Genomic DNA, 22,280 nt, shown 5'->3' with positions numbered 1-22,280 from the left:
ATCAGTGTTACCCAGCTATCAACACAGCATGGGCTTGGACCTCATGGTAGAGCCCAACATATGATTGCCTTCTTGCTGCACTATCTGCAGCATGATCCCTGTATAGTTATGATTGGAAATAGTGCTAACTACTGAGTTGCCACTCTGTTAGATCCACGTTATAAAATCAAATTTTACCAGATGCTTCCCGCTTTGGAAAGAGACCCATGAATACTGGAGTATTGAGACATGCTTTTACGGAATCTTAAGAGAGCTTTTCCCTAAGACAGCAGTGAAGAACACAGTACGCATTGCAGCTCTTGACTTCCATCCTCTGGCACGTCAATTCGTCAACGCCAAAACATTAGAAGCAGCAGCAGCAGCAGTAGTATAAGTGGAAGAAGAAATTTCTGTGAGTCCTTTGACACTTTTTTTAGTCCAGCTCGTGCACCAGCACAACAGAGTCCAATTCTTACATGTGGTGAACGAATGGAGAGGATGATGCTGGATTATCTAGAACTGAATATCAATATCATCAGGGAGAGTTTGGACTCTCACATTTTGGTCTTCCAAAATGGATGAGTGGCCTTAGCTTGCCTCACACGCCTTGGAGGTTTTATCATGCCCGGCAGTCAGTGTTCTCTCAGAACGTGTCTTCAGCGCTGCTGGTGGTATCCTGACTGAAAAGCGCAGCCAGCTGTCCCCTGAAAGTGAAGACTGCCTAACTTTCATCAAGATGAACAAGTCATGGATCTCAATGGACTTTTTCACCCCAAACGCAGACTTTACAAATTAGGCGATATTGCATTTTTTAGTATGCTGCATTAATGTCGCATAACTGCAGTCTATGATATCTTTAGTGTGGCTTCTATGCCTGCTGTTGCTGCTGCTGCAGATGTTAGCACAAATTTATGGAAATGTGAACAATTATGGTTGGTCTACATCTGCTCGGTTGGCTGTAGTGGAAGACGTGTCGGTCCCAATTATACTATTTCTTCTCTCGTGAAATTCATGCCACTTTTGTGGTGTCAGGCCTTCAGTTTTTTAAATGGGAACATTCCTGGTTGGGTGTCCATTTGCAGGGTTGGGTGTAGTGGAAGACCTGTCGGTCCCTATTATACTATTTCTACTATAGTGAAATTGATGCCACATTGGTAGTGTCTGCCAATAATTTTTGAAAATGTGAACACTCCTAGTTGGGTGTCCATCTGCTGGATTGGGCATAGTCGAAGACCTGTTAGTCCCTATTATACTATTTATACTGTGGTGAAAGTGATGCAACTTTGGTATTGTCTGCCAATAATATTTGGAAATGCGAACACTTCTGGTTGGGTGTCCATCTGCTGGATTGGGTGTGGTGGAAGACCTGTGGGTCTCTATTATACTGTTTATATTGTGGTAAAATTGATGTCACTTTGGTAGTGTCTGCTAATAACTTTTGGAAATGTGAACACTCCTGTTTGGGTGTCTATCGCTGTGCTTGATGTAGTGGAAGACCTGTCGGTCCCTATTATACTATTTATACTGTGGTGAAATTTATGCCACGTTGGTGGTGTCTGCCAATATTTTTTTTAAATGTGAACACTCCTGGTTGGGTCTCCATCTGCTGGATTGGGTGTAATGGAAGACCTGTCAGTCCCTATTATACTATTTTTACTGTGGTGAAATTGATGGCACTTTGGTGTCTGCCACTAATGTTTGAAACTGTGAAGACTCCTGGTTGAATCTCCTTCATGTGTGTTGCCTGTAGCAGTAGACCTCCGAGAATGTCAGGCCTCCACTTCATTGGAGTCAACTACCCATGTTACTACTATCCTTTGATTTTTCTGACAATGGTAGTTAACAAAACTGAAATTTGTGACACCTGAGTGTGGTTCAGCATGAAAGCAAGTTGAGCTGTTGTATGTGTTATCAGGGCACCCAGCTAAGCAGGCCTACATCAGTCCCTCACCCACCTCATCTTACTTTGACATTCAATTGAAAGCTGTAAATGCTGGCCCAGACCACGATACCTCATGGATGGCTGATTGTTGCAGTGCCATGCTCCAATTTGCACTGTGGGTGAATTGATGCCACTTTCCTGCTGTCTATCCCTCATTTGATGTGTTTTGGCAGCTTTTGGGGCCGTTTGAAGGTGTTGTGCATACATTTGTTTTTACTTCCCATTGGCTGTAATGGTGTTCGGTTATGTTCGGCGACTATTCGAAGAATAAATTGGCGAAAATTTTGAAATTCGGCGATCGTAATTCAAAGTGAACATTGAAATATTCTCTCATCTCTACTATCTATCCTTCCATCTCTCTACATATGTCTATGAAGCTCTCAAGTTCGGACCATGAGACAATCAGACAGTTCATGCATCATAGTTCCTACTCAGTGACACACGAATGTGTGAATGCGGCATAACGTTTAGCTCTATTTGTGATATCAGTAGATTTATGTTGAGGTAAGTTTTAGTTATCACTTTGAGAGAAAAATTAAATGATTTCCACACTAAAAGAAATAATTAGTTCATTCAGATGCAGTAATAAATGAATGTGACTTCTGCTTGCTGTTAGCATCTGCTCCTCACTATGTCAGCTAACGCTCATTGACCTTGCATGAGCATTTTCAATATGCAGTATGTAGTAAAAAAGAAAATCTCAGTAATTAGATTTTTCACAGTGAAAACTGTCACTGCTTGGTCCTATAAGCCCAAAGTGCCTCTAACATTAATTTGCCACAGCATATAATGATTTTGTAGCTGAATATATGATCAAAAATAATTGTTCAGGCAGTAGTAATGGTAAAGCGAACACTTTCAGAAATTCTATAGATGTATTTTTTCTTGAAGATTAAAGAATAAGCACATATTATAGACTTGCCTGCAACTGTGCTATTGAGATGAGAACAAAAAGAACTCAAAGGTGAGAAAACGTTGGCGAAATCATTTAAATTAAAGTACAATGAATGATTTCACACATAAGAAGATTCATATTGAATATTCTCTCATCATATTTCTTCTAGGTTTTCCTTTCACCCTACAATTATGTGAAGTGACTTTGTATCGTTATGAATGGATGACCATGCCAAAACTAAGTTCTGTGGAAGAGACAGCTTTATTGGCAGAGAATAAAAAGTCTTTAGACCTTGAGGTTTTAAGATCTCATTGTCTATGGATCATATTCATGGAAGTGTCTCATGAATTTTCTACAAGTCTTATAACAAGGGTATAGTGTAGTTCGGGATCCATGTGCAGATTGGGAGTTACTTTTGTTGGCTCTGAAAAACAAACCCTATACAAAGCAATTGACGGCACAGTCTAAAAAATACATACGAGATCACAGAACTTAGGAAGAGGTAGGTATCTTTATATCTTAGATACTGGCTAATCTCATGTTACTGTCGAGGAACAGAATGGATCTTGAAGATAAAGAGACTGGGGAGCACACATTTGTATGGGAAAATGTTTCTATGATTTTATGACCCATCTCTCTGAGACAAACAATGCCAAGCAGCAACTTCAGAAGACAACTTCAATTTCAATGCAATTTTCAATGACATAAGCAGAGCAACTCAAAGTAATAAATATATTACTGCTTTTGTAACTCTACACTGGCTTACTTCTCTAGGTGTTTGGTGTTCAATTTCTGGCCATTGGGTTGGCTCTGTACTTTGTCACTTTTGCAATATGCAGCAATTATCCTTCAGCCAATGCTCAAGGCTTCCAAGGAACTCTTTCATCAAATCTCTGCACTTGCATAATATGATATTTTTTATTTCTGTGTGTTTGCTCCAGTTCTGTTTGTCAGTGAAACTGCTTGTGTTCCTGACCATGTCTTCTTATCTGGTTCCTATCCTGATCCATGTAAATCTATCACTAGCAACTGAACAATGTCACAGGATAGCTGATATCTTTCTTTTCAGTGGAAGTGTGACTGCTAGGAACTCCAATGAAATGGAGAAGGCAGCTCTGAAATACACCATTAGAATAGACCTGAAATCACGCATGCTTGCCATCTCTCTATTCATTTTCCATAGGACTGATAAAGATAGAGAAAAGCAGTGCTCAGCTTTGTCCAGCAGACCCATAGAGAATGAATATAGTGGATGTGCGCAGGTGTGAAGCCTCCACTCCAATTTAAAGGGGCATTTGTGAGACCTCTTCTTGGGTAGCTATGGGGGTCCCCAACGATCATTATCACATATCTTGTGGACATGAAAAAACTTTTAACATATGAAATAACCTTATAAATTAGAGGAGTATTTCCATCTTAACATCTCAGGAGCAACAAAGCCCGATTTGGGATGCTTTTTCTGAGGCTAGCCTTCACTGTTATGGAAGCAGTACAGCTCTGCCAGCACAGCTGTTTTTGTAATCCGAGCCATTCCATGTATATGAAACCCTATATATACTGTACATGTATATTTTTCCCCATCGTAGCCATGATTTGCTGAGATGGGAATACCCTTTAAAAAGCAGTTAAATGAGTGATCTCAGGATCCTATCACCAGAATGTCACTGCTACACTGCCTCCAAGCTTCATGCTTACCGGAGGATGGTGCACTTCTGATGATTGACAGGTTCAGGACATGGCTGAGCTGCTAACCTACACTGTGCCCTCTCCAATGATGCCAGCAGATGCATCTCTGCCTCAGCAGCATCAGGAGAGTGCAAAGCACTGAAGCTGGCCTGATTCAGCCATCCATCGGACCCATCCATCGGATCTATCCAGCTGCAACGTCGCTTGTGCAAGCTGGATAACAAGTGTGAACTCCTTGCCTTGGAAACCAGCAGCCTCTGACTGCAGTGTTGGCCGGTAACCTTGGCAATGAGCTGCAAATTGTAGAATTAAAAATATTTCAATTTTGAAAACTGGAGTGGATTTTTCATAAGAGGTAGATTGCAAATTTGCTTTATTATAAGAAATGTTTACTCTTTTACAAGCACTTTTCAATTTTATCTTTTTAATGTGGTTGTCTAGGACTTATGTATTGATGGCTGGCTTTACGATAGGTGATCAATATCTGATTGGTGAGGGTGGGTCACTTGGCATACTTGCCGATCAGCTGTTCATGATGTCGGCAGTGGCTGAATGTACTCAATTATGGATTTACGCAGTACAGCTCCGTCAACTCTTTAATAGCCATGGCCAGGTACTGCCATCAATATAAAAGCCCTTGACAACCCCTTTAATAACATGAGACAAGCTCCTTTAAACTTTGTACAAGGCCTCCCACACATGGCATAGCCATACGCACAGTGTCTGTACTATGAAATGTTGCCACATACAATGATTTTCCTGTACAGCCTTCCTCCTCTTATACTTAGCTTTAAGAGTTCAGAGTTCACACACATTTTGGTCTTTAGTATATAAGGTGTATTTATATAGTATATACTACCCATTATGAATAGTTGAAAAATTCATGTGCGAAGACTGCACTTTAGAGGGTATATAGTTCTTCAGCTATTTACTGCTCTGAATGTGCAGTAATGAATATCGACAAATGAAATACCGGCTCATTAAATTATACAGTAATGTGATAGTAACTGTATTATAATACCAGTCAACTACAGATTGCTATTAAGAAGCCTATTTTAATTAATTTTAATTAATAGCTGATGACTGTTAATTGAATCTGAGATTATGCCCACGTTCCCTCCCTAAATGTGCTCACATTACCACTCCTGTGAGATACAGCATTGCGAGTTGTTCTCGGTATAGTCACTTCCCAGACACCACACTAGATGGCAGCAATATCATATAGAAAGTGCTCTGCTCCCCTCCCCCCACACATTTATATTCTAGGAAAATATTAGGTTCATTCAGAAAATGCAGCTGACATATAATTTTAAGTAGCGGTCAATGTGTGTTTAGAAATGTGCAGATACAGATTTTTAATGTGAGACTAAAAGTCTGGAATTTTTAAAATGTTGTTTTTGACAGTATTGAATGTGCAGTCATACTTTGCATATAGAAAACTTTGCTAAATAATCACGTATTTCTAAATATTTGTAGTATTTTATGTAAACGTGCTTTGATCTAGCCGAAGCTGTATTTAATATAGGTAAAAAGATCACAATCTGACCTCACTTCCTAAAAGTGAATCTAAATATCACAGTAAACACATCACGTACATTCAAAGTAAAATAAAGCCACAGCGCATGTTATTTATATTGCAAGATGCTTTTCCAGATACATATGTAAAATATCAAGGAAGGAGAGTCGAAAATACATTTGTGTACAAGCTTTTCAGTACACCATCTTTAATGTAGAATAAAGAAGGTTACATTTTCATTTAAAAAAGTAATGAATAATTAATGGGATATACTCAAACATGTAAAGTCTAGCTTTATTACTCCTCCAATAATACTGTATATAAGGGAGACTTGCGGTGTTGTGACTCTGGCTCTTACAGAATATGACATCCCAAGGCAATATGACTTGTAAAAAAGGCAACACACTTTATTTATTATTATACTTTACTTATATGGCGCTATCATATTCTGCAGCACTTTACATACTTTATCATCGCGGTCCCCAATGGTCCTCACAATCTAAATTCCCTATCAGTATGTCTTTGGAGTGTGAGAGGAAACCAGAGAACTCGGAGGAAACCCACGCAAACATGGGGAGAACATACAAACTCCTTGCAGATGTTGTCCTTGGTGGGATTTGAACCCAGGACCCCCGTGCTGCAGTGCTAACCACTGAGCCACCGTGCTGCCCTACTTTATTATAGTATAAGAAAACAAGACATAGACATTTAAAAAGTAAAAACCTCAACTAAGGAGTGTACCAGCACAAAAATACAGAGGTATCATAAAAACAACCCAATTACCGCTATATGTAGAAGATAATAAAAGTCTTAATATAAAAAAAGTTATGACTTGAGATGGGCGAATTAATTCGAGTAAAATGGAATTCAACTTGAATTTTACAATTTTAAAGCAAAACAAAAACATGAGCCAGAGTATATATACAGTAGCTTCCCATGGCTAGGTGCCTGGAAAGTTGGGCTGTGGTCGTCCTCTGCCCTTCATTGATGTAATCTAACAGAAGGAGAGGTTTTAATTTTAGAGGATAGGATTGAGGTACACCTTGTCGAGGTAGGATGGCTTTTATCCTTTTATGATCAAAAACAGTGTCTACTAAGCTCCCTATGTTATTTACAAGTACTGTTACTATTTACTAAGTTACAGCAGAGTATATGCTCATTTTGTTTCTATCTTAGGTTCTGTCAGCTAAATGGTCACATTGTGAACATGCTGATCTGATTTTTTTTTGGCTTTAGTTTCTTGTATTTTGTACAAACGGGCATGGGTCCTCATTTTTGAGCTAGGAAATTCATTTATATAGCAGCCTAAGGCTTGGTGTTTATCTGAACAGTTGGGCTCTGGTCCCACTCTGCCCCCATTTACAATGCTAGCTTTTCTGCTGCCTAAGGCTAATGTTTAAATGACATCCCTTTGCAAAGTGCAATTTAAACCTGCAATGAACAAGTAAAATTCCATCATTGTTTTTTGTTTGCTTTCCATCACCAGAACCATCATCAGTGCATGAATAAAGCATCAGAACTATCATCAGTGCATGAATACTGTGCTACAACTGTCATCAGTACATAAATGCATTACCAGAGCCATCATATCTACAGGAATACAGAACCAGAACCATGATCAGTACATGAATAAATCACTAACACCAATATCAGCACATGAATACTGCACCAAGCTTACGGCGAATATTTGCAATGTCAAGTCAGTCCCCACAATATACATGGTATCACATAAACCTACCACTCCTAGTATGTCCTTAACATTAGTGATTAGTGAACCGGACCATTAAAGCTCAGGATCTGTACCGAATACCAAGTGTCCATGCACGGACCCCAAACAGGTACTTCTCCAGGAACTCTGTGTTACTGTTTGGGTTTGGCACCCCAAACATTGGCTGTTTTCCACTCTGTCATTTGTGTGACAGCACGAGAAACAGTAGTGGTTCTGATTGGTCTTAAGTTAGATACCAGTTACCAAAAAGGTTACTCCAGGTCACAAGTCCTGTAATTGAAATAAAGACACTGACACCTTATTTGAAATAAAAAAGCAAAGTTCTACTCACCTTTACGCCTATTCCACTGAAGCCCATGTCCCCTGTAAAAGACAGAAAATAATAAAACACCATATTCCTCAGCTTTCCGATGTGAAGATAATCCTTCAATGCCCATATCCCCTGTAGAAGGGGAAGATAAGATAATCCATATCTGTCCCACGAAGATTTAGATGATTTGGATAGCGGTCACATCAGTGATGCGACCGCTATCCATGCCAGCCGGCTCACACAGACAGTCTGCGGTGCCGTAAGTGAACTGATCGGGGTTCATCAGCTTTGAAGTCCGGTGACCTATCTCACACAGCTCAGCGCTACATGAGTCGCCCGCCTGGGCCATGGGGTACTCGGTACAGGGTCTGGTCGCTCTTAAAGGGGATGTCAAGGTGGCTGCAACCCGGTCCGTGGCCCTGGGCGCTCACTTAAAGGGGAACGGTCTTTAAAGGGAATTGTGATAAAGTCTGTCATGACGCCACCTGTGGTTCTCGTTCAGTAGGGACCGACACCACTTAAAGGGGTCCTCTGGGGTGAGGATATGGTGGGTAGATGGTGATGCCTCCCACAGGTGAAGAGGGGTCTCCAGGGCTCCCAAGGTGTATGGCAAAGATGGTGTATGACTATGAATAAGTGGAGGACACAAGTTGTAAGTCTTTACCTGGTTTACTGTCATTAGCAGGCCACAGTCCAGGGTACCAGGCACATGTGGTGATGTGGTACGGCTGGCTTGGAGGCAAAGGTGATCCCTCTCCCAGGTGAGGTCTGTAAGCGTTTCCTACTTGTGCTAAGATGGTGAGGTCCCTGCTGCTTGTAGCTTGCTGGCAAGGTATCCTCTCTCCCCTGTCCTGGGACAGTTGCCTGCACGGTAGGCAGTTTGAGCCTTTTTATAGGGTCTCTACCATGACCCGGGCTCTTAGAGTACTGCTGTGCCTCAGGCTTGGTGCGGGCAGTTAATGTGTAGTCTAGTGCCCCCCGGTTCTGCTTCGTGTCTCTGAGTCTCACAAAAGCCTCGGGCTCCCGGTACCTGGTTTCTGCACTCTGGCACTGAGGGTGACCGGTCACAGTTCCTCTCTGAGCCCTGTATCACTCCTGTGCTCCTTTCCTCAATGCTCCACTGCATGCGACAACCTTTCAGGTTCTCTTTCTTCCCAGGAGCCGCAGCTCAGTCCCGGCTGCATGGCTCTGCTGTCTGTCTCACAGAGTTCCTTCTCCTAGTTTTCCCTGCACCAACTCACTTCCTCCACTCTCTCCCTCCAACTGGCTAACTCCTCCTCCAGACCAGAACATATATCCATATTTGAGGGAAGCTCCCCTGAATCTGGGTCCTGAGCTCCCCCTCCTGGCCTGGATTCAGAATGTGTTGCATGTGTGTGCGTACCTGGTAAAGAGAATCCTCCTTGCCTCCACGCATAATATCGCCCTCCCCGAAAGGAAGGCAACATCACTGTAACAACTGGTAACCTGGGGTGTTACACTCCCCCCTGTTAACTCTAGTACTCCTGGACTGGAAAAAGAAAAACAGGCAATACAGGTTAAAGACAATTTTTAGACATGCATGTCAACAGGTTAAACTTGTGAAACTTGAACATTCCTTTATGGGAGGTGCGGTTTCTTAAACGTTGCAAAAATAACATTATGCAATTGTACACGGGAAAAGTGCCAACTTTTAAACATTAAGGCGCATTGACCAGTCCTGGTCTCCACTGTGCTAGGTAGTTCTGCTCCAAATCTGTAAAGCGTGTGGCAATATCAAAGAGGGGCACCGGAACAGGTGCCAAACCATATATAAAACAGTTCTCAGGTATCACTGTCCATTTAAACTGTAAAGAAAAACATCAATTTAACATATTCACAACGTTTTCTTTCACGCAGGTGAATGTCTTTTTACTTGTCCCTTTTCCAGGGCAGGTCCTGACGTGTACAGCTTCCTGACTGGGGATTTTCCTGATGTTAAATTCATCCATTAGTTGTATAAATTACATTGGTCAACACAATTTTTCTGGCAAAAGGTTTTAAAACATATTTTAAGTCAATTTTGGCTGTTGATTACGAATATGAACTCCGTTTTCCGTATCACATCAGGATTTTGAGATTTTCAATTTTTGATGAAAATTACTCCTATCTAATGTTTTATGATAAAAACACATGATTTTTGATACTACATTGTATATATTTAATCAAGGAATAACAAAAATTACAAAGTCTATGTACAGCAAATCAAATATACTTACTACAAAATATAAAAACACATATATGGCACACAGATGAATGACAAATGGCAGTTATTTGAACTTTCTTTTCTTGGCTGATCTGTGATGTACAGCTTCTGGGTTGTCTCTCATCAAGCTCCAGCAATAGTCAGCCATCATATGTGAGTCCCACCGGCCTTGATACCGTTCTTCCATTGTTTTATTGTCCTGATGAAAACGCTCCCCTTGTTCCTCGTTCACATCCCCAAGGTTCTCTGGAAAAAAGTCCAAATGCCTGTGTAAATAGTGAATCTTGATATTCATTCTACATCCAATCTTCTTCTTCTTTATTTTTTTTATATAAAACTGAACTCCTCGTGTTCTCTCCCTCTACAAACCTACCTTTGCCCGACATTGCCATCTCTGTGTGCGGTTCCACCATTACTCCAAAGCAACATGCCCGCTGCCTTGGAGTCATCCTTGATTCCGAGCTTTCATTCACCCCCCACATCCGATCACTGGCTCGCTCTTCTTATCTGCATCTCAAAAACATTTCCAGAATTCGCCCTTTTCTTACTTTTGACTCTGCAAAAACTCTTAGTGTCTCACTTATTCATTCTCGTCTGGACTATTGTAACTCTCTACTAATTGGCCTACCTTTTACCAGACTCTCCCCGCTCCAATCTGTCCTGAATGCTGCTGCCAGGATCATATTCCTCGCCAACCGTTACACCGATGCCTCTACCTTGTGCCAGTCATTACACTGGCTTCCCATCCAATCCAGAATCCAGTACAAAACTACTACCCTCATCCACAAAGCACTCCATGGCTCAGCACCACCCTACATCTCCTCTCTGGTCTCAATCTACCAACCTACCCGTGCCCTCCGCTCTGCTAATGACCTCAGGTTAGCATCCTCAATAATCAGAACCTCCCACTCCCGTCTCCAAGACTTTACACGTGCGGCGCCGATTCTTTGGAATGCACTACCTAGGTTAATACAATTAATCCCCAATCCCCACAGTTTTAAGCGTGCACTAAAAACTCATTTGTTCAGATTGGCCTACCGCCTCAACGCATTAACCTAATTATCCCTGTGTGGCCTATTAATAAAAAACAACAACATAATCACGTTCCTCCATCATGTTCTCATACACTTTATGCAGTTAATAGCCTCTGTGTCTGTACTGTTACATACTTAGGCAGTTAACTGGTTCATGCAGCTTTACATGAACACCCGAGCCTTACACTATGGCTGGTCCAAATAACTAAAGCAATTGTTACCATCCACCTCTTGTGTCTCCCCTTTTCCTCATAGATTGTAAGCTTGCGAGCAGCAGGGCCCTCATTCCTCCTGGTATCTGTTTTGAACTGTGATTTCTGTTATGCTGTAATGTCTGTTGTCTGTATAAGTCCCCTCTATAAGTTGTAAAGCGCTGCGGAATATGTTGCCGCTATATAAATAAAATTATTATTATTATTATTATTATAGCGCTAACATATTCCACAGCGCTTTACAGTTTTGCACACATCCAAGATTTTGCAGACTCATTAGTAGCTCTTCCACAATCTCTTCATAGTTGTCTGCTTTCTTATTCCCTAGCAAATTCTGCACCACATTACAGAATGCATTCCAAGCTCTTTCTTCTGTCTCATTCATTGATGTGATAAAATTTGGATCTCTCATAAGAGTTCTTATTTGAGGTCCATCAAATATTCCAGCCTTTTTCTTCTCTTCACTAAGACCAGGAAAAGTTGAACATATATAGTTAATCATTCTCCACTGTGATTGAGATCTTTGACGAACTGCTTCATCAGTTTTATGTGTAAGGGAGGAAAGACAATGTTCTTCCTATCCACTAGAGGATCATGGATGACATTCTTATCGCCAGATGCCAAACTCTGTCGCTGAGGACATTCAGTTTTCACCCAATGCTCTGCTGTAGCTCTACTGTCCAGTAGCACAGAAAACAAGGGTGTTATCATAACAAATGGGAATTATGCATGTTCAAAGAAAACAAAGATATTCTCACATTTATTGGGATACTAAATGAAAACTAAATTTACCTTAGTGAACCGTATAAACCGGCACTTTTCATACACTACTTATATTTATCATGGAATTCTTGAAAATGGGCTATATACCTGTAGCGCAAACGTGATGTGATAGAGAAATTATAAGATCAGATTTGAATTCAGCACCCTCAAATTAGTCTAAAACTGTTCTTAAAGTCCATGCCAGAAATTTCTTTTTTTTTTGTAGACCAGTGTTATTCTTTTGAAAGCTGAAACCCTCCGAAATGTGGTTTAGGTTAAGAAAGTAAATTGGCATCAATGAAGAAATATTGATCAGTTAATGGACACAGAATGGTCAGATTTTGGCAAGACAAAAGTTTTGTCGCCCACAGAAAGTAATGTGATATTGAAAGAAATAATTAACTTAAAGTACAAATATATGTTGCATAACATTGGTGAATGAAGTTGTGGTTCTATTAGAGTCATATTTAATATTTTGTGTGACTTCCATGAGCTTGAAGGACTGCATCCATGCGGTTCAACAATGATTCATACAATTTATTAATGAAGTCATCAGGAATAGCAAATAATGCAGTCTTACATGCCTCCCAGAGTTCATCTAGATTCTTTGGTTTTGTCTTCCAAGCTTCCTCTTTCATGCTACCCCAAACATGCTCAGTGATGTACATGATCTTTTTTGCCTGGAGGAACTCTGTTGTAGAGATGGACGTATGAGATGGAGCACCATCCTGCTGCAGAATTTTACCCCTTTTATGATTTGGAATATAAGAGGTTGCTAATACTTCTTGATATTTAAGGCTATTGATATTGCCTTCCACCTTGCAAATATTTTGCACACCCCATACTGAATGAAACCCCAGATCATGATCTTTCCACTACCAAATTTCACTGTTTTCTGGGTGTATTTTGGATCCATACGGGCTCCAGTAGGTCTCCTGAAGTGTTTGCGGTGGCTGTGGTGTAATTCTACTGAAGATTCATCAGATAAATCCACCTTCTGCCAATTTTCCAGCGTCCATCTGTTTAGCAGGCTGTGGGACTTTGCAAATGCCACACGGTTTTTTATTTGCCTTTTGTTTAGTACTGGCTTCTGGGCACTGATTTGACCATGGAGGCCACTTTGAGACAGAATCCTGCAAACTGTTGTAATTGACACAGGGACTTGAGGTGACCAGGCCTGTTGCAGCTCTGCTACAGTGGAAGAGGGGCTTGCTTTGGATTTTCTAACCAACAAATGTTCCTCCTGAGCAGTTGTCTTGCAGGGTCTGCTGGATCTGGGCTTGTCAAACACATCTCCAGTGTCGTCAAATCTTTTTTTAATTCTTAAGGAATACAACAATATCACTGGCGCTCGGCACTGAAGCCCACCATGTGGGTGGGACTGTCTGGTGAAATCACCCAGCTGCTGGTATCCTCAGAAATGTGCCACTTTCTGTAAAAACCACCAAATGAGTATGCTATTAACTGATACCGCGCTAGGGTGATACAGATAATACACTGGAGTGCACTGATACTTGGTAGACACCACGCACTGTGGACAGTAATAAAATCAATTGTAGGCTGATGTGCTGGCTGTCCAACTTCCTTTATATAAAGGACATAACGCTACTATCAGGAAGTTGGACAGCCAGCACATCAGCCTACAATTGATTTTATTACTGTCCACAGTGCGTGGTGTCTACCAAGTAACAGTGCACTCCAGTGTATTATCTGTATCACCCTAGCACGGTATCAGTTAGTAGCATACTCATTTGGTGTTTTTTTTATTCTTTGTACTTGACGCTGAGACACATTAAAGGTGCCAGCCATCTCTGCTGTGGATCTGGTCTTCAGCCTCTTGATAATCCAGGCTTTGGTCACAGGGTGGATTTTTGGCATGTTGTCAGAGCTCAAGTTGCAGTTCAAGTGAAGATCTGGGGTGCTGGGTTTCTTTTTATACACACACACTAATGAACTGATCATTTACTGTGCACAGGTGAGGATGTAAACTAGGATTGGGTGCATTATATGACCAGGTGACAAAGCTTTTGTCTTGCCAAAATCTGACCATTCTGTGTCCATTAACTGATCAATATTTCTGCATTGATGCCAATTTATTTTCTTAGCCTAAACCACATTTCAGAGGGTTTCAGCTTTCAAAAGAATAATTTATGCAACCAATGGATGAATTTAACGCCGTGTTATAAGCTTTTATTTACATAACATGGATAAGCGACATAACTTCTGTCAGGGAGTGTAGTATGATGGCTCCTGCAGTCGATCAAACACAGTATGATGCCCCCTACAACTTTCCATAGACAGAATGATGTCCCCAAAGCTTAACACACAGTAGGATAGTCTCACACCCCCCACTCACAGCATGATGTGATGATAACTCCATTATAGATAGAGAGATGGCACCAAAGTCCCCTATATCCAGTATGATATCCATATCCGTTTATATACAGTATGATACCCAATAACCCCTTGTATACAGTATGCTGTCCCATAGCCCCTATTCACAGAATGATAGCTCATAGCCTCCAAAATACAGTATGACGCCTCTTAGGCATCGATACACAGTGAAATTGATTGAAAAATAAATTATGTTCACCACATCCGGGTTCTCCATCCACTGAAGCCTCCATCACCTGTTCTGGCCTGTCTAGCAGTTGTCTAACTGGAAAAAGGTGTGGTCTGTCATGAAACAGCTAACTGACTGGGTTTAAGGTAAGGCCGGAGCGTGGGGAAGTGGATCTGCCCTTGCCTAATGAAATGAATGAGTTTTTCAACAGATTCCCCAACACAAGCATAGCATCATCAGGAATTGGGGATGGAGCTGGGAAACGATTAACAGCATTGACATTGGGAGATAAACTACCTGCTTTCACTGTCTCCCAAAGCGATGTGAGAAAACAGTTTAGTAGACTGGTTATTGGCAAAGCAGCTGGGCCTGATGGCCTCAGCCCACGTGTCCTAAGAGCGTTTGCAAACCAACTGTGCACTGTCTTCGAGCACCTTTTTAACTGGAGCCTTCCACCACAGGGTGTACCAGAACTGTGGAAGACCACCTGCATGGCGCCGGTTCCTAAGACCACTTTTCCAGCTTCCATACAAGACTATCGTCCAGTGGCCTTAACATTACATGCTATGAAGTCCTTGGAGAGAATAATACTCGCCTACTTGTGTCCGAGGGTGAGGGCTTTTACTGACCCCCTTCAGTTTGCGTACCAGCAGAGATTGGGGGTGAATGATGTGATAGTGTCTCTGCTACATACAGTACATTCATTCTTGGACAATGATGGAACTGTAGTGCGCACCATGTTCTTTTACTTCTCAAGTGCTTTCAATACCTTACAGCCGCTCTTACTATGTAATAAGTTGACTGATATTATTATTATTATTATTATTATTATTTATTGTTATAGCGCCATTTATTCCATGGCGCTTTACAAGTGAGGAGGGGTATACATAATAAAAACAAGTACAATAATCTTAAACAATACAAGTCATAACTAGTGTTGAGCATTCCGATACCGCAAGTATCGGGTATCGGCCGATATTTGCTGTATCGGAATTCCGATACCGAGATCCGATACTTTTGTGGTATCGGGTATCAGTATCGAAACAACATTAATGTGTAAAAGAAAGAATTAAAATAAAAAATATTGCTATACTCACCTCTCTGGCGCAGCCTGGACCTCACCGAGGGAACCGGCAGCGTTGTTTGCTTAAAATGTGCGCTTTTCCTTCCTTCCGTGACGTCACGGCTTCTGATTGGTCGCGTGCCGCCCATGTGGCCGCGACGCGACCAATCACAGCAAGCCGTGACGTAATTTTCAGGTCCTTCTAGGCATTCAGTATTTTAAAATTACGTTCCGGCTTTGTGATTGGTCGCGTCGCGGTCACATGGGCGATGCGACCAATCACAAGCCGTGACGTCAGTGGAGGCAGGAGACACGCGCATTTTAAAATGCGCGCGTGTCCAGCCTCCCGTGACGTCACGGCTTGTGATTGGTCGCGTCGCCCATGTGGCCGCGACGTGACCAATCACAGCAAGCCGTGACGTAATTTCAGGTCCTTCAGGATTTTAAAATTACGTTCTGGCTTGTGATTGGTCGCGTCGCGGTCACATGGGTGACGCGACCAATCACAAGCCGTGACGTCACGGGAGGCTGGACACGCGCGCATTTTAAAATACTGAATGCCTAGAAGGACCTGAAAATTATGTCACAGCTTGCTGTGATTGGCGCGTCGCGGCCACATGGGCGGCACGCGACCAATCAGAAGCCGTGACGTCACGGAAGGAAGGAAAAGCGCGCATTTTAAGCAAACAACGCTGCCGGTTCCCTCGGTGAGGTGAGTATAGCAATATTTTTTATTTTAATTCTTTATTTTACACATTAATATGGTTCCCAGGGCCTGAAGGAGAGTTTCCTCTCCTTCAGACCCAGGGAACCATCAGGAATACCGTCCGATACTTGAGTCCCATTGACTTGTATTGGTATCGGGTATCGGTATCGGATTAGATCCAATACTTTGCCGGTATCGGCCGATACTTTCCGATACCGATACTTTCAAGTATCGGACGGTATCGCTCAACACTAGTCATAACTGGTACAGGAGGAGTGAGGACCCTGCCCACGAAGGCTCACAATCTACAAGGGATGGGTGAGAATACAGTAGGTGAGGATAGAGCTGATCGTGCAGCGGTTGGTTGATCGGTAGTTACTGGCGGGTTGTAGGCTTGTCGGAAGAGGTGGGTCTTCAGATTCTTTTTGAAGATTCTGATGGTAGGCGAGAGTCTGATGTGTTGTGGTAGAAGGTTCCAGAGTAGGGGTGATACGCGAGAGAAATCTTGTATACGATTGTGGGAAGAGGAGATAAGCGGGGAGTAGAGAAGGAGATCGTGTGAGGATCGGAGGTTGTGTGTAGTTAAGTACCGGGAGACGAGGTCACAGATGTATGGAGGAGACAGGTTGTGGATGGCTTTGTATGTCATCGTTAGGGTTTTGTACTGGAGTCTCTGGGAAATGGGGAGCCAGTGAAGGGATTGACAGAGGGGAGAGGCCGGAGAATAGCGGGGGGACAGGTGGATTAGTCGGCCAGCAGAGTTTAGAATAGATTGGAGGGGTGCGAGAGTGTTCGAGGGGAGGCCACAGAGCAGGAGGTTCCAGTAGTCAAGGCGAGAGATGATCAGGGCATGGACTAGGGTTTTTGCAGATTCTTGGTTGCGGAATGAATGGATTTGTGAAATATTTTTGAGTTGAAGTCGGCAGGAAGTGGAAAGGGCTTGGATATGTGGTTTGAAGGAGAGATCAGCGTCAAGGATTACCCCGAGGCAGCGAGCTTGTGGGACTGGGGAGAGTGGGCAGCCATTTACTGTAATGGATAGGTTCGTTGGGGGGGTCGCGTGAGATGGGGGAAAGATGATGAATTCTGTTTTGTCCATGTTAAGTTTGAGAAATCTAGCGGAGAAGAAGGATGAAATAGTGGACAGACATTGAGGGATTCTGGTAGTAGGGAGGTGATATCTGGTCCAGAGATGTAGATCTGTGTGTCATCAGCATAGAGGTGATACTGAAAGCCATGAGATTCTATGAGCTGTCCCAGGCCAAAGGTGTAAATGGAGAAGAGCAGGGGCCCAAGGACTGAACCTTGTGGGACTCCGACAGATAGGGGGTGAGGTGAGGAGGTGGTGTGTGAGTGGGAGATGCTGAATGTCCGGTCTGTTAGGTATGAGGAGATCCAGGATAGGGCCAAGTCTGTGATGCCAAGGGATGAGAGCGTCTGTAATAATAGGGAATGGTCCACTGTGTCAAAGGCAGCCGACAGGTCAAGGAGGAGGAGAACGGAGTAGTGTCGCTTGCTCTTGGCGGTTAAGAGGTCATTGGTGACCTTAGTTAGGGCAGTTTCAGTGGAATGGTGTGACCGGAAGCCAGATTGTAAGCGGTCAAAGAGGGAGCAAGAAGAGAGATGGGAGGACAGTTCAAGGTAGAAGTGTTGTTCCAGTAGTTTTGAGGCATAGGGGAGAAGTGATATAGGGCGATAGCTAGATACAGAGGATGGGTCAAGAGAGGGCTTTTTGAGGATAGGTGTGATGGAGGCATGTTTAAAGCTTGAGGGGAAAACACCAGTTGTTAGTGATAGGTTGAAGAGATGGGTTAGGGTTGGGATGAAGATTTTGGTGAGGTTTGGGATGAGGTGGGATGGGAGCGGGTCAAGTGCACAGGTGGTGAGGTGCGATCTTGAGAGTAGAGTGGCGAGTTGATCTTCTGTAATGGTGGAGAAGTTGGTTTTGGAGGTGGAGGGTAGGGAAGTTGGGAGGAAGGGCTCTGGGGCTTGTTGACCAAAACTGTCTCTGATGTTATCAATCTTCTGCTTGAAGAATGAGGCAAAGTCTTCAGCGGAGATAAGTGGGGAGGGAGGAGGTGCTGGGGGACGGAGGAGAGAATTGAAGGTGTTGAATAACTATTTAGGGTTGTGAGACAGGGAGGATATGAGAGATGAGAAGTAGGTTTGTTTCGTTGTGGCGAGTGTGGTCTTGAAAGTAGTGAGGGACTGTTTGAATGCGATGAAGTGGTCGTTGGAGTGGGATCTTTTCCATCTGCGCTCAGCAGCCCTGGAAGCTCGCCTCAGTTCTTTGGTCAGGCTGGTGTGCCAGGGCTGTCTGTTGATTTTGCGAGCTTTGGTATGTGTAAATGGGGCAGCAGATTCCAAAGCTACAGCTATTGTGGTGTTATATAGAGTGGCAGCGTCATCCGCATTGTGTATGGAACTTATGTCTGTGAGAGGGAGGAGGGATTCAGAGAATGAATGTAGGTCAAGATGTTTAAGATTTCTGCGAAGGTATGAAAGTTTGTGGGGTGGGGATTGTAGACATGGAGTGGAGAGAGATGAGAATGTGAGAAGGTTGTGGTCAGAGAGAGGAAGAGGTGAGTTAGAGAGGTTAGATAGGGAGCAGAGGCGGGTGAAGATAAGGTCCAGTGTGTGACCATCTTTGTGAGTGGCTGCAGAAGACCATTGAGTGAGGCCGAAGGAGGAAGTGAGAGATAGAAGTTTAGTGGCAGCTGAGAGGGAAGTGTCAATGGGGATGTTGAAATCGCCCATGATGATAGTGGGGATGTCTGCAGAAAGGAAATGAAGTAGCCAGGTGGTGAAGTGGTCAAAGAAGATGGTGGCTGGCCCTGGGGGGCGGTAAATGACAGCCAGTTGGAGGTTGGAGGGGGAGTAGATGCGCACAGAGTGCACCTCAAAGGAAGGGAGGGTAACAGAGGGTGGCAGTGGGATTGGGGTGAAGGAGCAGTTATCTGACAGGAGAAAACCAACTCCTCCGCCATGCTTGCTGCTGGGGCAGGGTGTGTGAGAAAGGTGGAAGCCACCGTAAGAGAGTGCAGCAGGGGAGGCTGTGTCAGGAGGGGTGAGCCAGGTTTCGGCGATGGCGAGGAAGGAAAGTTTGGTAGTAACAAAAAGATCATGGATGTAGGGAAGCTTGTTACAGACAGAGCGAGCGTTCCACAGAGCTCCTGTTAGTGGGACTGGGGAAGTGGGGGCTGGGTGAATGGGTATAAGGTTAGAGAGGTTACGGAAGTTTGTGATAGAGCGTGGGTGGGAGGTAGAAATGACTGTGGGAATATGGTGAGGAGGACCAGGATTTGGAGAGATATCACCAGCAGTGAGAAGTAGCAGAGAAAGTGTTAGCAGATGGGAGCAGGAGAGGGCGTGGGGGGGCTGCCTGTGCTTTGAGACAGAGGATTGTATGTTAAGGAACAGTTCTGAGGAGGAGGTGAGATGGATGGGGAGGATTGAAGAGGAGATGAACAGTTCCTTACTTGGTGTGGGGATTGGGGGAGGTAGCAGAAAGTGAAAGAATATAGGGGTAAAAGTGACAACAAACAGAAACATTGTTTACAGTGACTGGCCAGTTACCTTCAGTTCCCTTCAGGTTCAATTCAGGTTTTAATGTAATCCACACTTTTAGAACGCACTGATATGGCAGTGGATGAGGGGATGGTGAACTGGATAAGCGACTATTTGACGGACAGGCCGCAGTTTGTAAGGATGGGGGAGGTGGTATCTGGCAGTGTACGGAGCAGTGCTGGAGCCCCTCAGGGTACAGTGCTGTCGCCCTTCCTCTTCACATTGTATGCAGCTGACTTTCAGTATAAATCAGATTTATATAACCTCCAAAAATTCTCAGGTGACTCAGTGATGATTGTAGGGGGCATTTTGGGGGGGCCGGGGGAGGAGGAATATAGAAGGGTGGTTTCTGATTTTGTGGATTGGTTCCAGACTAACTGTCTAGAAGTAAATGTAAAGAAAACAAAGGAGTTGGTGGTGAGTTATAGAAGGAAAAAAGAGGATTACTTACCGTATAATATTGCTGGCCAGGAGGTTGAGATTGTTGAGAGCTACAAATATTTGGGGGTTCACATTGACAGTAAACTCGATTGAGGGTGTCATACAGAAAAGGTTTACTAGAATGGAATGAGCAGACTGCACTTTCTTTGGAAACTCAGGCCATTCAATGTGTGCAGTAAAATGCTGGAAATGTTCTACCAGTCCGTTGTGGCAAGCGCCATTTTTTCTTGCTATCATATGCTGGGGAAGTAGTGTGCGACGCTAATAAGCTCAACAAACTTATTAAGAAGGCAAGCGCGGTTGTTGGCCTCCATCTGGACTCTTTTGAGGAGGTATTGGAGGATAGGATTCAGAAGAAGTGTAGGGCTATAATGATCAATAATACACACCCACTATACAAGCTGCTCTTGAAGCAGAAGAGCACATTAAGCAGCCGTCTAATCCAACTAAGGTGTAAGAAGGGGAAATTCAGGAAATTGTTTGTAACTACTGCTATGGGGATGTATAATAATTTCCTAAGGGTGGTAGACCACAATGACTGATTGCAGGTGTACTAATGTCAATTAACAATTACTTATATACCTGAACTACCCACATTTATTTGTTATGTAATGTTGGGTTACTTTTGCAAGATTTGTGTCCTAATATTTTATATACTGCTGTTTGTAATGCTGCTGTAATACCGTAATTCCCCCCGGGATCAATAAAGTGTATCATATCGTATCGTAAGAAGCCGTTATCCTGTCAGAGTAAGTGGCTGAGCAAAGTGGCTATAGCTCTGAGCTTCACCACAACTGTTAACATTATCAGTGTCCTGCCACCTATACCGTTAAAAGTTTTGCGGGCCAATTCAGCCCCCTACCTGATCTGGCCCTGCTTTTTTATTGAGGAAAATTATTCAATATTGCATGTCTGTCAGTGGCAGAAGTTTGTGAACCTTTACTTATCATATCTGGTGTGACCCTCTTGTGCAGCAGAGTTGCAATTAATGCAATTATTGACTACTCCTGCACATCTTCTTGTAGCAAATTTAGCTCATTCATCCTTACAAAACAGTTTTCATATGAACTGTCACTTTAGGTCTTTCATAACATTTCTATAGGAATAAGGTCAGCACTTTGACTTGACCATTCCAAAATTTTAACTTTACTCTTCTTTCACCATTCTTTTGTGAAACATATATATATACATATACACAGGGTGGGCCATTTATATGGATGCACCTAAATAAAATGGGAATGGTTGGTGATATCAACTTCCTGTTTGTGGCACATTAGTATATGGGAGGGGAAAACTTTTCAAGATGGGTAGTGACCATGGTCACATGCCCGCTCTCAGCCCGTGACTTCGGTTGTGCTTGCAAGTGTTAATCTATCTCCCCACTCTCAGTCCAGCATCCAACCTCTGTCCTATGCTGTAATGGGAGCATAAATCACACACCCACTCATACACGCTGCCACCACTCACCGAATACACAGGCGATGAGTCCCGGAAATATTAGTAATAATAATGTCTACCACTCATAAGGCTCACACACCTTAGGCTATGGATTCTTTTAGAACATTCAAGGTTCAACTTGTTAAAGTTTTATACTTTAATACAGAAAAGGTTCAGTGCTTACAGTAAGAAAAAGTTATAAAAATATGATAAT

Source organism: Ranitomeya variabilis, chromosome 6, assembly GCF_051348905.1.
Source record: "Ranitomeya variabilis isolate aRanVar5 chromosome 6, aRanVar5.hap1, whole genome shotgun sequence".
NCBI classification, from domain to species: Eukaryota; Metazoa; Chordata; class Amphibia; order Anura; family Dendrobatidae; genus Ranitomeya; species Ranitomeya variabilis.
The sequence above is the reverse complement of the archived record's forward strand: the minus strand, read 5'-3'. Positions refer to the sequence as shown.